At 50.6% G+C, this 12,486-nt stretch overlaps 1 pseudogene; it reads left to right on the top strand.

Moving 5' to 3' along the window:
• Positions 1-11,927: 11,927 nt before the first annotated feature.
• On the top strand, positions 11,928-12,046 carry LOC135052021 (5S ribosomal RNA; annotated as a pseudogene).
• The last annotated feature ends 440 nt before the right edge of the window (positions 12,047-12,486 follow it).

Raw genomic sequence — 12,486 nt, 5'->3', positions numbered from 1 at the left:
GTGCTGTATTGTGCAGTGATCATCTGTAGACGGATCTGGATGTGTCTGCTAATCCCCCTCCTCAGTGTAGCTGCCCGAGCAGAAGGACACTTGTATGTCCAGATTTACAATGTATGGCTAGATAACAGACGGGAGAGGTCCAGCTGTGTTCTAGTAATGTCTGGTGTTTGTGCACTCAGTGGAAAAGCAGTCCCATGGTTTCTCCTGCATGCAGAAAGATGCGTATGACCAGGGCAAATGTGCTCTTTTTAGATGGATTTCCTGCCAACCCAACTCTAAATAAGTACCTATATGTACAGGGGGGGGGGGGGGGGGGGTTCTGATAGTGTGGGCTGGCTCCTCCCTCTATGCTCCTCCTACCAGACTCAGTTTAGAAAATGTGTCCGGAGGAGCCAGTCACAGCTAGGGGAGCTCTTAGAGCTTTTCTGGTTTTATTATTTTATTTTAAGATGTTAGGCACAGGGAGGCTGCTGGCAACAGCCTCCCTGCGTCATGGGACTTAGGGGGGGAGTAGGATCCAACCCTTGAGGTTAATGGCCACTATCTCCGCTGATAGGACACTGAGCTCCTGAGGGTGTCGATCGCAAGCCCCCGAGGCGACCGCTCGCTCCTGCAGGACTGCCGCCACCCCCTAACAGAGCCAGAAGACGTCGGTGGTGAGTAGGAAGCCGGTGCCCCGACAAGCAGGCAGCCGATGAGAATGGCGGCATCAGGGTGGTAGCGCAGCGCTGAAGCTGCGCTCCATGAGGGCTCAGCAGTACTGTAGTAAGGGGCGAGCTGGGCCGGCGACGATATCCTAAAACTGGTCACTAAGACTATCAGGGACTCTGTGCTACTGCTAGTCAGCATTACCTCAGGCCAGTATAATCCTTAGAAATGCGGGAAGACGCGCCATTACAAGGTGGCGGAGCTTCTCCTCAGAGTGGACCCAGCACTCACCAGCGCCATTTTCCTCCCTGCAGATCACAGATCAGAGACGCTGACATGGAGCGCTGACCCTCCACATAACTCCAGCTATCCTGTGCGGTACCAGGGGGTTATAAAAGAGGGGGGGAGAGTGTTTGTTCACTAAATTCCTGTGTAGTCTATTAAGGTTACTCAGGCAGCGCCAGGATGTTTTTATATAGCTGCCTAAGTGGGTGCTGTGTGGCTTGCTCCTTAACTCTGTGTCTGACATTTTCCTGTGTGTGTGTGTGTAGGTTATATATCTCACATTACCATGTCTAGGGACTCTGTATCTTGTGCTGCAGAGTGTGTATCTTCTCCAGAAGAGTCTATTCCATGTACTCAGGAATGCAATACACTGTCTCAGCCTGCTGAATTGGAACCCCAGTGGGTGGCTTCTATTAAGGGAATGATATCCCAGATTTCATCTAGGATAGCTCATTATGAGACTGAAACACAGGTTTTGAAAAAATCTGTAGAGGTTTTGTCGTATTCTACTCTCATTACCTCATCAAAATCCCCTCGTATATGCCCACAAAAACGTGCTCTTACCCAGGTAATGCAGACACTGATTCCGACTCTGACACGGGAGACGGTGACGGGGATATACTGAGAGGGGAGGCATCCCTTGCTAAGGGGGTGCAACTCATGATTGAGGCCATTAGAGACGTTTTACACATTTCTGACAAGGTACCTGAACAGGTCGAGGAGGCTTACTTTACTGACAATGAGAAAGCCTCCCTTACCTTCCCTGCGTCTAAGGAATTGAACGCATTATTTCAGAAATCCTGGGAAAACCCGGAGAAAAAATTCTAGATCCCAAAGAGGGTTCTCGTTGCTTTTCCTTTCCCTGAAGAGGATAGGAAAAAGTGGGAACTCTCCCCCCCCCCCCCCCCCCCCCCTACAGTAGACGCTTCTGTATCAAGAGTGTCTAAAAAGGTGGTTTTACCTGTTCCTGGGTCCACCGCTTTGAAAGAGCCGGCTGACCGCAAGGTTGAGACTACGCTCAAATCCATATACACTGCGTCTGGCGTGCCGCTAAGGCCCACTATTGCTTGTGCATGGATTTCTAAAGCCATAGTAAAGTGGTCGGGCACATTACTAGAGGACTTAGATACTATAGATAGGAGTGACATTGAAATGTTTTTACGTCACATACAGGATTCTGCAGGTTTCATGGTGGAGGCCATGAAGGACCTTGGTCATCTGAATGCATGGACGTCTTCCATGGCTGTTGCGGCATGCAGGGGACTCTGGCTGCGCCAATGGTCTGCGGATGCGGAATCCAAGAAGAGTGTTGTTGCCGGAGAGACCCCCAGCCCACGTGGACAATGGCGGCGCGGCACTGAAGGGGTTAACCCTCAGTGACCGGCGCAATATTCAATGACAATGGGCGCTTGGCGCCACTTTTAAACTGCTCTAGTGCTAAGCGCCATCTTTAAATGTAGTGTGGGTGCTAGGCACCGGGCATTTAAAAATATATTTACTACTGTGTTTTCACCAATGTTATATTTAATGCAATAGGCACAGTTGTAGGATTGCACATTTACATTGCATGCAAATGCCAGCACCTAGAAGGAATGTGTAAGCTGTGTTGGTTTTAAAATGCATTTACGTTTGTGGACAAATGGCCCTGTCCTAGCAGAGAGGTGTGAATGACAAAACCTTTTGATGTGTAAAGATGCTAATCACGGGGTCTATGGGCTTGGAACCTGTTTCATGTACCTGATTTAATTGATATACGAACCCTGAATGGCAGATGCAGGAAGGAAGACTGTTTGTTTGTATTGTAGCCTTTCGTGTTGTAATCTCAAACACTGGGTTTGCCTGGAGATGTGAATGAGACAGAAACATTTGTATTTTGAAGCTATGTGATAAATTTATCAATAGTGAATGTTAATCTGATACCAAACGTTGTCTGTGTCACAGGAAGGAGGATATTGTTTTATTGCACTTATCTCCTTTTGAAATGTCATTTATTTACTTGTATTTTCTAAGTTATCCTGATTGGTTGGAGAAGACAGGGAGGGCTTACCCCCCTGAGGTACTGTGTGGAAATTTGACATAAAAAGGAGGCCTGCGTGCCTCCAGACTTGTAGTTGTACCATCTTATTCTGCTGGAACATCTTGCTGTATGCTGTTGCCCCTAGCAATAGGGAAGAGTTCTCTTTAGAACTATTGCAAATAAATACCATTTGCCTCAAGAAGACCGCGTCATCTTGTGACCTACAGGGTTATGCCAAACATAGCCCCGTCCTCCGGCTGTCCAGGGAAGCACCTAACGTCTCCAAGTTCTGCCTTCCGCCAGCTACCGGCAGAGGCCTAGCAAGTGGCTAGTGGGGATTCGCCAACACCACACAGGTGTGGTAAGGCAGTGCGTCGGCACATACAGAGCAGAACCGTGGTTCCAAACGCCACGGCAGGTTAGGAGTTTGGTGGTGGCAGCATAAACCTGCCCACAGCGCAGTGGGTGGAGTCAGTAACAGGCGGTTACCGACGGTAAGCGGGAATCCCCTATGTGGTCAGGCCTCGTGTGACCTAACCTTCCATTCTGTGTGCAGGAGACGGGACGCGAAAGCGGTGCGTGCTTTCGTACGGGACCGTCCTGGCACAGAAATTGGTGGCATAGCGGTGGGATAATCCCAGGCGGTTTTTCATCACCCAATTGGAGAAGCAGAGTTACTCAGGAGAGGAGTAACTGCAGCGCAGGAGAACGCACAAGATGACGGACTTCAGTGGAACGTCTAAGGGCGATCTGGAGATCATGTGCCAGGAGAAGGGTGTGGATATCCCTTTCAACGCGTCCAGAAGAGTCATGAAGGCGGCGCTCATGAGCTTAGAGGAGTCCCATCGGGCGGAGGTGGAAAGCACTGACGGCGTCAGCATCGCAGAGGACGGCCCACCAGTGGACCTTCGTACGGAACCGGTGAGACCCACAAGCCCCATCCCTTCAAGCAGCAGCCATGTGTCCCATCAATCCCTAGCAGGGCCAGGATCCCAACGTCCCGGGGGGGCGGCCCGGATACCCTAGCAGATCGGCTAGCGGAATTGGGGGAAAGGGTAACGGAGCAAGAGCGCTTGATCATCATCCAGATGTGGCGTGATGAGCGGGCACCACAGGCCGTGGTACCCCGGGAGCCGTTGTCAGCTGCTGTACACAGATCAGGACGCATTCAGTTTGCCAAGTTTGCAGACAGTGATGGGGACATTGATGGACATTTACAAGTTTTTGAAAGGACTTGTAAACTACACGATTTACCTAAGTCGGAGTGGGTGAGACACCATGTGCCCACTCTGCATGGAGAGGCCTTGGAGGCCTATCGAGGAGTGGCCACGGAGGACTGTGGGAATTACGACGAAGTCGCGAAGGCCCTCCTCCAGCGATTCTTCATCACTCCAGAGTCTTACAGGAAGAAGTTCAGAGACTTGCCCAAGAATCCTAGCAGCACCCATGAGCAGTTCGCCACCCAGCTGCGGCAGTACGTGGTGAAGTGGGTAAAGGATTCGGAAGCCACTACATGGGACGCACTGATCGACCTGATCTGCAGGGAGCAGTTCTATCGTAGGTGCGCCCCAGAAGTGAAGGAGTGGGTGCTAGATCGGGAGCCATCCAGCTTAAAAATGGCTGCCCAGTTAGCAGACAAGTATGTGGCAATTCGGCCACGGGGGCAGAAGCGCCCAGCCAGCAGCCAGCTCCAAAAGACTGTACCACCAGGGGGACACCCCTCTTCAACTCATCACCCCCAAAGACAAGCATCTTCCAACCCGGGTGCTCTTGGCCAGCAACCGCACCGCAGCGTCCCTGCAACTGATCAGAGATCATCGGTGCCACGACTGGAGAAGAAGTGCTACGGCTGTGGGAAAATCGGACATCTGAGGATGAACTGTCCTGCATCCCAAGCACCCCAGACTCGTGCCCCAAATCCGAGTGCTGGAGCCCGGCTCGCTTGTTTGACGAGAGGAGATGAGCCTACAGAGACTGTTCCCCCTCCAGTCAGTCCGATGGAGTGTGGCGAGAGACAGGTGCACTCTGCGGAGAGAGTCACCTGCATGGCCAAACCGCCCCTACACAATATGTGGAGGCACCTGCAGCCGGTCCACGTGGGACCCCTGCAGGGAGAGGGCCTAAGAGACTCTGGGGCCTCAATCACTGTGGTGAGCCCCCACCTTATAGATCCTGCTGCAGTATTGCAGGGTCGCACTGCCAAGGTCACCCTGGCAGATGGAACAGAGAAAGAGGTTCCCATGGCAAGAGTCTACCTGGACTGGGGAGCTGGACCAGAGTTGCGAGAAGTTGCCGTTATGGATGGTCTCCCAACTGATGTGGTCCTAGGAAATAATCTGGGTGGTGGGATCGTCACCACGTTTGCTGGCGCCATTTCCCGGAGTCAAGTTCCACAACCACCGTTGACATCAGCTGCTCCAGCACAGCCCAGAGGAAAAGATTACAGCGGCTAGATCAGCACATTGACCCCGCATGCCTTTTGCCTCTGGTATGCCTACGTCCACTAGCAACGCAGAGGATGTTGGGTCCAGCTCGTTTGATCCTGTGGGTGTGCCCAATGATGCTCCTGACCCAAGTGGTTTGCCAACTCCGGCGGTGAGTATGAGAAACCACACTGACTTTTCCATGACTGACCCCTACCAGACTGACCCTAGTAGTACCCACCTAGATCCCCCTGTAGTGTGTCCCAATTTAGGAGAGATTGAGGGCCGCAGGCAGGAGTTTAGGGAGGCTCAACCCTCTGACCCATCCCTGAAAGGCATGAGGCGCCACTCTGGCAGCGGCCTTGACCGGGTTGGGGCAGGAAGTTTGACCTGGCGGGAAGGGTTACGGTACAGGGTAGCCAGGAAAGTGGGAGGGGATAGACCAGATAGGGAATGTGTACAACTGGTCCCCCCAGGGAACGTTCCTGCGCAACCGGTGTCTGTTGCCAGCGAAACCCCTTTGGACAGTAACCCGGAGACAGACCGTACCCTGAAGTGCCTGACACAGAGCTTACCCTGGTCTGGAATGTCTGATAACGCCCAGACCAACTGTAAGGCTGGTGCCATGCGTTGGCAGCTGGGGCACTCCAGCGGTTGTGTTGTCTCTGGGCCTCTGCCCATAGGAGAACCATTGCAGCAAGTTGCTGTGGACATAGCAGGTCCCCTGCCTGTGCACAGTAGATCGGGGAAGACACGCAGCCTCCCTGTAGTGGATGCCACACAGGATCCAGAGGCTGGTGGTCTGGCCGCCATCACTGTGGCACAGATAGCGGACGAGGAGGAAGGAGTAGTAGGCCTAGGTGACAGGGTAGGTTTCCCGAGTCATAGGTCGACGGAGGAGGATTGGAGGGCAGGTCTGACAGTTAGGGCAGACAGTTGCCAGATAGGTATGACGGAGGTGCAGTGCCTGGGGCACCATGTGGGAGGAGACAGGGGTAGGCCCAAACCAGAGGGGGTGCAGGCAACTGACCTTAGAACCTGTAAGGCCCTACGGACACGTTGTCATTGACTTTAGTCCTGTAGTGAACCCCCTTACTGAGATGGCTAGGAAGGGCATTCCCAAGTCAGTGGACTTTGCACCCGCTTGCGAGTTGGCATTCCAGTCATTGAAGGAGGCTTTGGTACCCGCTCCAGTGCTGATGGCGCACATTCTTGACCAGGACTGTGTGTTACGAACTACTGCGCCACTGCACGGACTGAGAGCAGTACCAAGCCAGAAAGAGCCAGATGGGCAGGAGCACCCTGTGGCCTGTTTGAGCAGTATACTGCTATTGTGGGAGGTGGGGTATGCCACAATTGGGACACCGTGGGTGGCACTTGTGTGTAACTGGCCCCCCACCGTGGTGACTTACCACCCACCTGTTAGGTGGCTGCAACCTACCTTGGAGAAATTGGACAGACTTTTGTGGTGGAGCCTTGAACTTGGACTTCAGGTGGACTATTTGAACATTGTGCACCCACGAAGAGAGGCCCACTGCACTATGGATGAACTGTCTAGGCCGGAGCCTACGCCCCCCAGGTAGCGTCACCTTCAACCCCATTAAGGACTGCGGGACCAGGGACCAAATCGTTGGGACATGGGTCCCTGGTTGACCCGCTTGAATGGGGGGGGGGAGGAGTGTGGCCGGAGAGACCCCCAGCCCACGTGGACAATGGCTGCGCGGCACTGAAGGGGTTAACCCTCAGTGACCGGCGCCATATTCAAGGACAATGGGCGCTTGGCGCCACTTTTAAACTGCACTAGTGCTAAGCTCCATCTTTAAATGTAGTGTGGGTGCTAGGCACCGGGCATTTAAAAATATATTTACTACTGTGTTTTCACCAATGTTATATTTAATGCAATAGGCACAGTTGTAGGATTGCACATTTACATTGCATGCAAATGCCAGCACTTAGAAGGAATGTGTAAGCTGTGTTGGTTTTAAAATGCATTTACGTTTGTGGACAAATGGCCCTGTCCTAGCAGAGAGGTGTGAATGACAAAACCTTTTGATGTGTAAAGATGCTAATCACGGGGTCTATGGGCTTGGAACCTGTTTCATGTACCTGATTTAATTGATATGCGAACCCTGAATGGCAGATGCAGGAAGGAAGACTGTTTGTTTGTATTGTAGCCTTTCCTGTTGTAATCTCAAACACTGGGTTTGTCTGGAGATGTGAATGAGACAGAAACATTTGTATTTTGAAGCTATGTGATACATTTATCAATAGTGAATGTTAATCTGATACCAAACGTTGTCTGTGTCACAGGAAGGAGGATATTGGGGGTAATTCCAAGTTGATCGCAACAGGATTTTTGTTAGCAATTGGGCAAAACCATGTGCACTGCAGGGGAGGCAGATTTAACATGTGCAGAGAGAGTTAGATTTGGGTGGGGTGTGTTCAATCTGCAATCTAATTTGCAGTGTAAAAATAAAGCAGCCAGTATTTACCCTGCACAGAAATAAAATAACCCACCCAAATCTAACTCTTTCTGCACATGTTATATCTGCCTCCCCTGCAGTGCACATGGTTTTGCCCAATTGCTATCAAAAATCCTGCTGCGATCAACTTGGAATTACCCCCATTGTTTTATTGCACTTATCTCCTTTTGAAATGTAATTTATTTACTTGTATTTTCTAAGTTATCCTGATTGGTTGGAGAAGACAGGGAGGGCTTACCCCCCTGTGGTACTGTGTGGAAATTTGACATAAAAAGGAGGCCTGCGTGTCTCCAGACTTGTAGTTGTACCATCTTATTCTGCTGGAACATCTTGCTGTATGCTGTTGCCCCTAGCAATAGGGAAGAGTTCTCTTTAGAACTATTGCAAATAAATACCATTTGCCTCAAGAAGACCGCGTCAACTTGTGACCTACAGGGTTATGCCAAACACAGCCCCGTCCTCCAGCTGTCCAGGGAAGCACCTAACGTCTCCAAGTTCCGCTTTCCGCCAGCTACCGGCAGAGGCCTAGCAAGTGGCTAGTGGGGATTCGCTAACACCACACAGGTGTGGTAAGGCAGTGCGTCGGCACATACAGAGCAAAACCGTGGTTCCAAATGCCACGGCAGGTTAGGAGTTTGGTGGTGGCAGCATAAACCTGCCCACAGCGCAGTGGGTGGAGTTAGTAACAGGCGGTTACTGACGTAAGCGGGAATCCCCTATGTGGTCAGGCCTCGTGTGACCTTACCTTCCATTCTGTGCGCAGGAGACGGGACGCGAAAACGGTGAGTGCTTTCGTACGGGACCGTCCTGTCACAAGTGTGAAGAACCTACCCTTCACAGGTCAGGCTCTATTTGGGGAAGCTTTGGATGCATGGATTTCCACGGCAACTGCGGGTAAGTCAACTTTTCTTCACTCAGCCACCCCAACGCAGAAGAAGTATTTTTCTACGTCTACAATGCAGTCCTTTCGGACAGCAAAGGTTAAGAAGTCCAAAGCCTCTTCCACCTTCTTCAGAAGTGGTTGGGGAAAATCCAGAAAACCTGCACCGACAGGTTCCCAGGAACAGAAGCTGGGTTCTGCTTCCTCAAAATCGTCAGCATGACGGTGGACCTCTCAGCCTGGAGATCGGGCAGGTGGGAGCTCGTCTACGGAATTTCAGTCAGGTCTGGGTGTCCTCAGGCCTGGACCCCTGGGTACAAGATATTGTATCCCAAAGGTACAGACTGGAGTTTCAAGAACTTCCACCTCACAGATTCTTCAAATCAGGCTTACCAGCTTTGCTGACAGAAAGGGCTATCCTGCAGGAAGCCATTCAAAAAGTGGAAAAAGCAAATGTCATTGTTCCACTTCCACCACATCTGGTAAACAAGGGTTACTACTCAAACCTATTTGTGGTGCCGAAGCCGGACGGTTCGGTCAGACCAATATTGAACCTCAAATCGATAAATCCATATTTGAGGGAATTCAAGTTCAAGATAGAATCTCTGAGAGCGGTGGAGGAGGGGGAATTCCTGTTATCCTTAGATATCAAGGATGCATACCTTCACATTCCAATTTGGCCACCGCACCAGGCTTATCTCAGATTTGGACTGTCACTGTCGGTTCCAGGTGCTGCCATTCGGTCTATCCACGGCACCGAGGGTGTTCACCAAGGTGATGGCAGAGATGATGCTCCTGCTTTGCAAGCAGGGAGTAAACATAATTCCATATCTAGACGACCTGCTGATAAAAGCATCGTCCAGGGAGAAGTTGTTGCAGTCCATTGTTCTCACAACTCGACTGCTCAGGGATCATGGATGGATCCTAAATCTTCCGAAGTCCCGTTTGGAACCGACAAGGAGATTGTCTTTCCTAGGGATAATACTCAACACGGAAGTGCAGAGGGTATTTCTACCGGTGGAGAAAGCGTTGGTGATACAATCAATGGTCAGGGATGTCTTGAAGCCTGCCCGGATATCGGTTTATCAGTGCATTCGCCTTCTGGGGAAGATGGTTGCCTCCTACGAGGCTCTACAGTACGGAACATTTCATGTACGGTCCTTCCAGCTGGATCTCCTGGACAAGTGGTCAATATCTCACCTGCACATGCACCAGAGGATACATCTGTCGCCAAAAGCAAGGATTTCGCTCCTATGGTGGCTGCAAATACCTTACCTTCTCGAGGGCTGCAGGTTCGGGATTCAGAACTTGATCCTTCTAACCACGGATGCAAGTCTCAGAGGTTGGGGCGCAGTCACCCAAGGGGAAAACTTCCAAGGCAGGTGGTCAAGTCTGGAATTCATCCTTCCGATAAACATTCTGGAAATAAGAGCCGTGTACAACGGCCTTCTACAAGCTGCACATCTTCTGCAAGATCAGGCCATTCAGGTGCAGTTGAACAATGGGGGTCATTCAGAGTTGATCGCTCGCTAGCAGTTTTTAACAGCCGTGCAAACGCTATGCCGCCGGCCACTTGGAGTGTATTTTAGCTTAGCAGAAGTGCGAACGAAGGGATTGCAGAGCAGCTACAAAATATTTTCTTGCAGTTTCAGAGTAGCTTCAAACCTACTCAGCGCTTGCGATCACTTCAGACCATTCATTTCCTGATTTGACGTCACAAACACGCCCTGCGTTCGCCCAGGCATGCCTGCGTTTTTCCTGGCACGCCTTCCTTTTTACGAACACTTCCTGAAAACGGTCAGTTGCCACCCGGAAACGCCCACTTCATGTCAATCACTCTGCGGCTGCCAGTGCGACTGAAAAGCTTCGCTAGACCCTGTGTAAGACTACATCGTTCGTTGTAATAGTACGCCGCGCGTGCGCATTGCGCCGTTTTTTTGCCTCATCGCTACACAGCGAACGAATGCAGCTAGCGATCAACTCGAAATGACCCCAAATGTACCGACGGTGGCCTACATAAACCGACAAGGCGGAACGAAGAGCAGAGCTGCAATGGCAGAGCTAACAAAGATTCTCCATTGGGCAGAAAAGCATGCAATGGCATTATCAGCAGTCTTCATTCCGGGAGTGGACAACTGGAAAGCGGACTTTCTCAGCAGACACGACCTCCATCTAGAGAGTGGAGACTCCTCCCCGAGGTGTTCGCAGAGGTGAAAAGTCTTTGGGTCGTACCTCAAATAGACATGATGGCCTCCCACCTCAACAAGAAGCTTCGCAGGCACTGTTCCAAGTCGAGAGACCCACAGGTGGTGGACGCACTGGTAACGCCGTGGATCTTCCAGTCGGTATATGTGTTTCCTCCTCTTCCACTCATCCCAAGGATTCTAAAACTTATAAAAAGAACAAGAGTACAGGCGATCCTCATTGCTCCGGACTGGCCAAGACAAGCTTGGTATGCGGATCTTCTGGAGTTACTGCTGGAAGATCCGAGGCCTCTTCCTCTTCGAGAGGACCTTCTGCAACAGGGGCCGTTCGCTTATCAAGACTTACCATGGCTACGTTTGACGGCATGGAGGTTAAACGCCAGATCTTAGCTCGGAAAGGCATTCCGACCAAGGTTATTCCTACCCTGATACAGGCTAGGAAAGGAGTAACGTCTAAACATTACCATCGCATTTGGAAAAAGTATGTGTCTTGGTGTAAATCCAAGAAGTTTCCTATGGTGGAGTTTCAACTTGGGCGGTTTCTTCTCTTCCTGCAGGCAGGTGTGGATGTGGGCCTCCGTTTGGGCTCCATTAAAGTCCAGATTTCGGCCTTGTCCATTTTCTTCCAGAAACAATTTGTTTCGCTCCCTGAGGTTCAGACTTTCTTGAAATGGGTGTTGCACATCCAGCCTCCCTTTGTGCCTCCAGCGGCACCACTTAACGTGGTGTTGCAGTTCTTGCAATCGGATTGGTTTGAACCTCTACAGGAGGTTGAGGTCAAGTTTCTCACTTGGAAGGCGGTCACACTGTTGGCATTAGCTTCGGCTAGGCGTGTGTCTGAATTGGGGGCATGGTCCTGCAAGAGCCCCTACTTGATTTTTCATGAAGATACAGCTGAGTTCAGGACCTTTTTTCTTCTACTATCTATACCCTTTTATAAAATTCCTATATAGGTGCACTCTCATTGGTATACAGATCACATATCTCCTCTACTATCATACCATGCTGCCAATGCCCGATCTCGTCCAATCTTGGAAGCTAAACAGCGTTGGGCTGGGTTAGTACCTGGAGAGGAGACTTCCTGTGAATACCCGGTGTTGTAAAGTAGGAATCATTTTCCTATTTATGTGAAATGTGACGCCAACAGCAGTATCACCACTGATCTTTCTTCTTTCATCTGCCAGTTTTTCCATACTGCCGAATAGCATCAGGCCCTATCAACACTATCATATACGTATTTACCTTGCTAACTGGTGACCAGCAAAGTATATGGTATTGACCTAATTCTAGTGGCAACCAGGAACGGCTCAAAGAGCCCGAGGCTGGTTATGCTTAGGAGGGGGGACCCCACGCAAAAAAATTTCGTGTTTTTGACAGGTTTTTTTTAACATTTTTAAAAATCAAATCAAAATCCGTCAAATCGGCCGTTTTTCGACAGCGGGACTGTCGAATCCGTTTTTTATTGAATATGTTGAATTCCGCCACACACCTGCCGGAATTCGACGGTCGAATTGTGTCGAATTAAAAAATGGGCTAAAAATTGCCG

Source organism: Pseudophryne corroboree, chromosome 2, assembly GCF_028390025.1.
Source record: "Pseudophryne corroboree isolate aPseCor3 chromosome 2, aPseCor3.hap2, whole genome shotgun sequence".
Classification (NCBI taxonomy): Eukaryota; Metazoa; Chordata; class Amphibia; order Anura; family Myobatrachidae; genus Pseudophryne; species Pseudophryne corroboree.
This window is presented reverse-complemented; position numbering and strand designations above follow the sequence as displayed.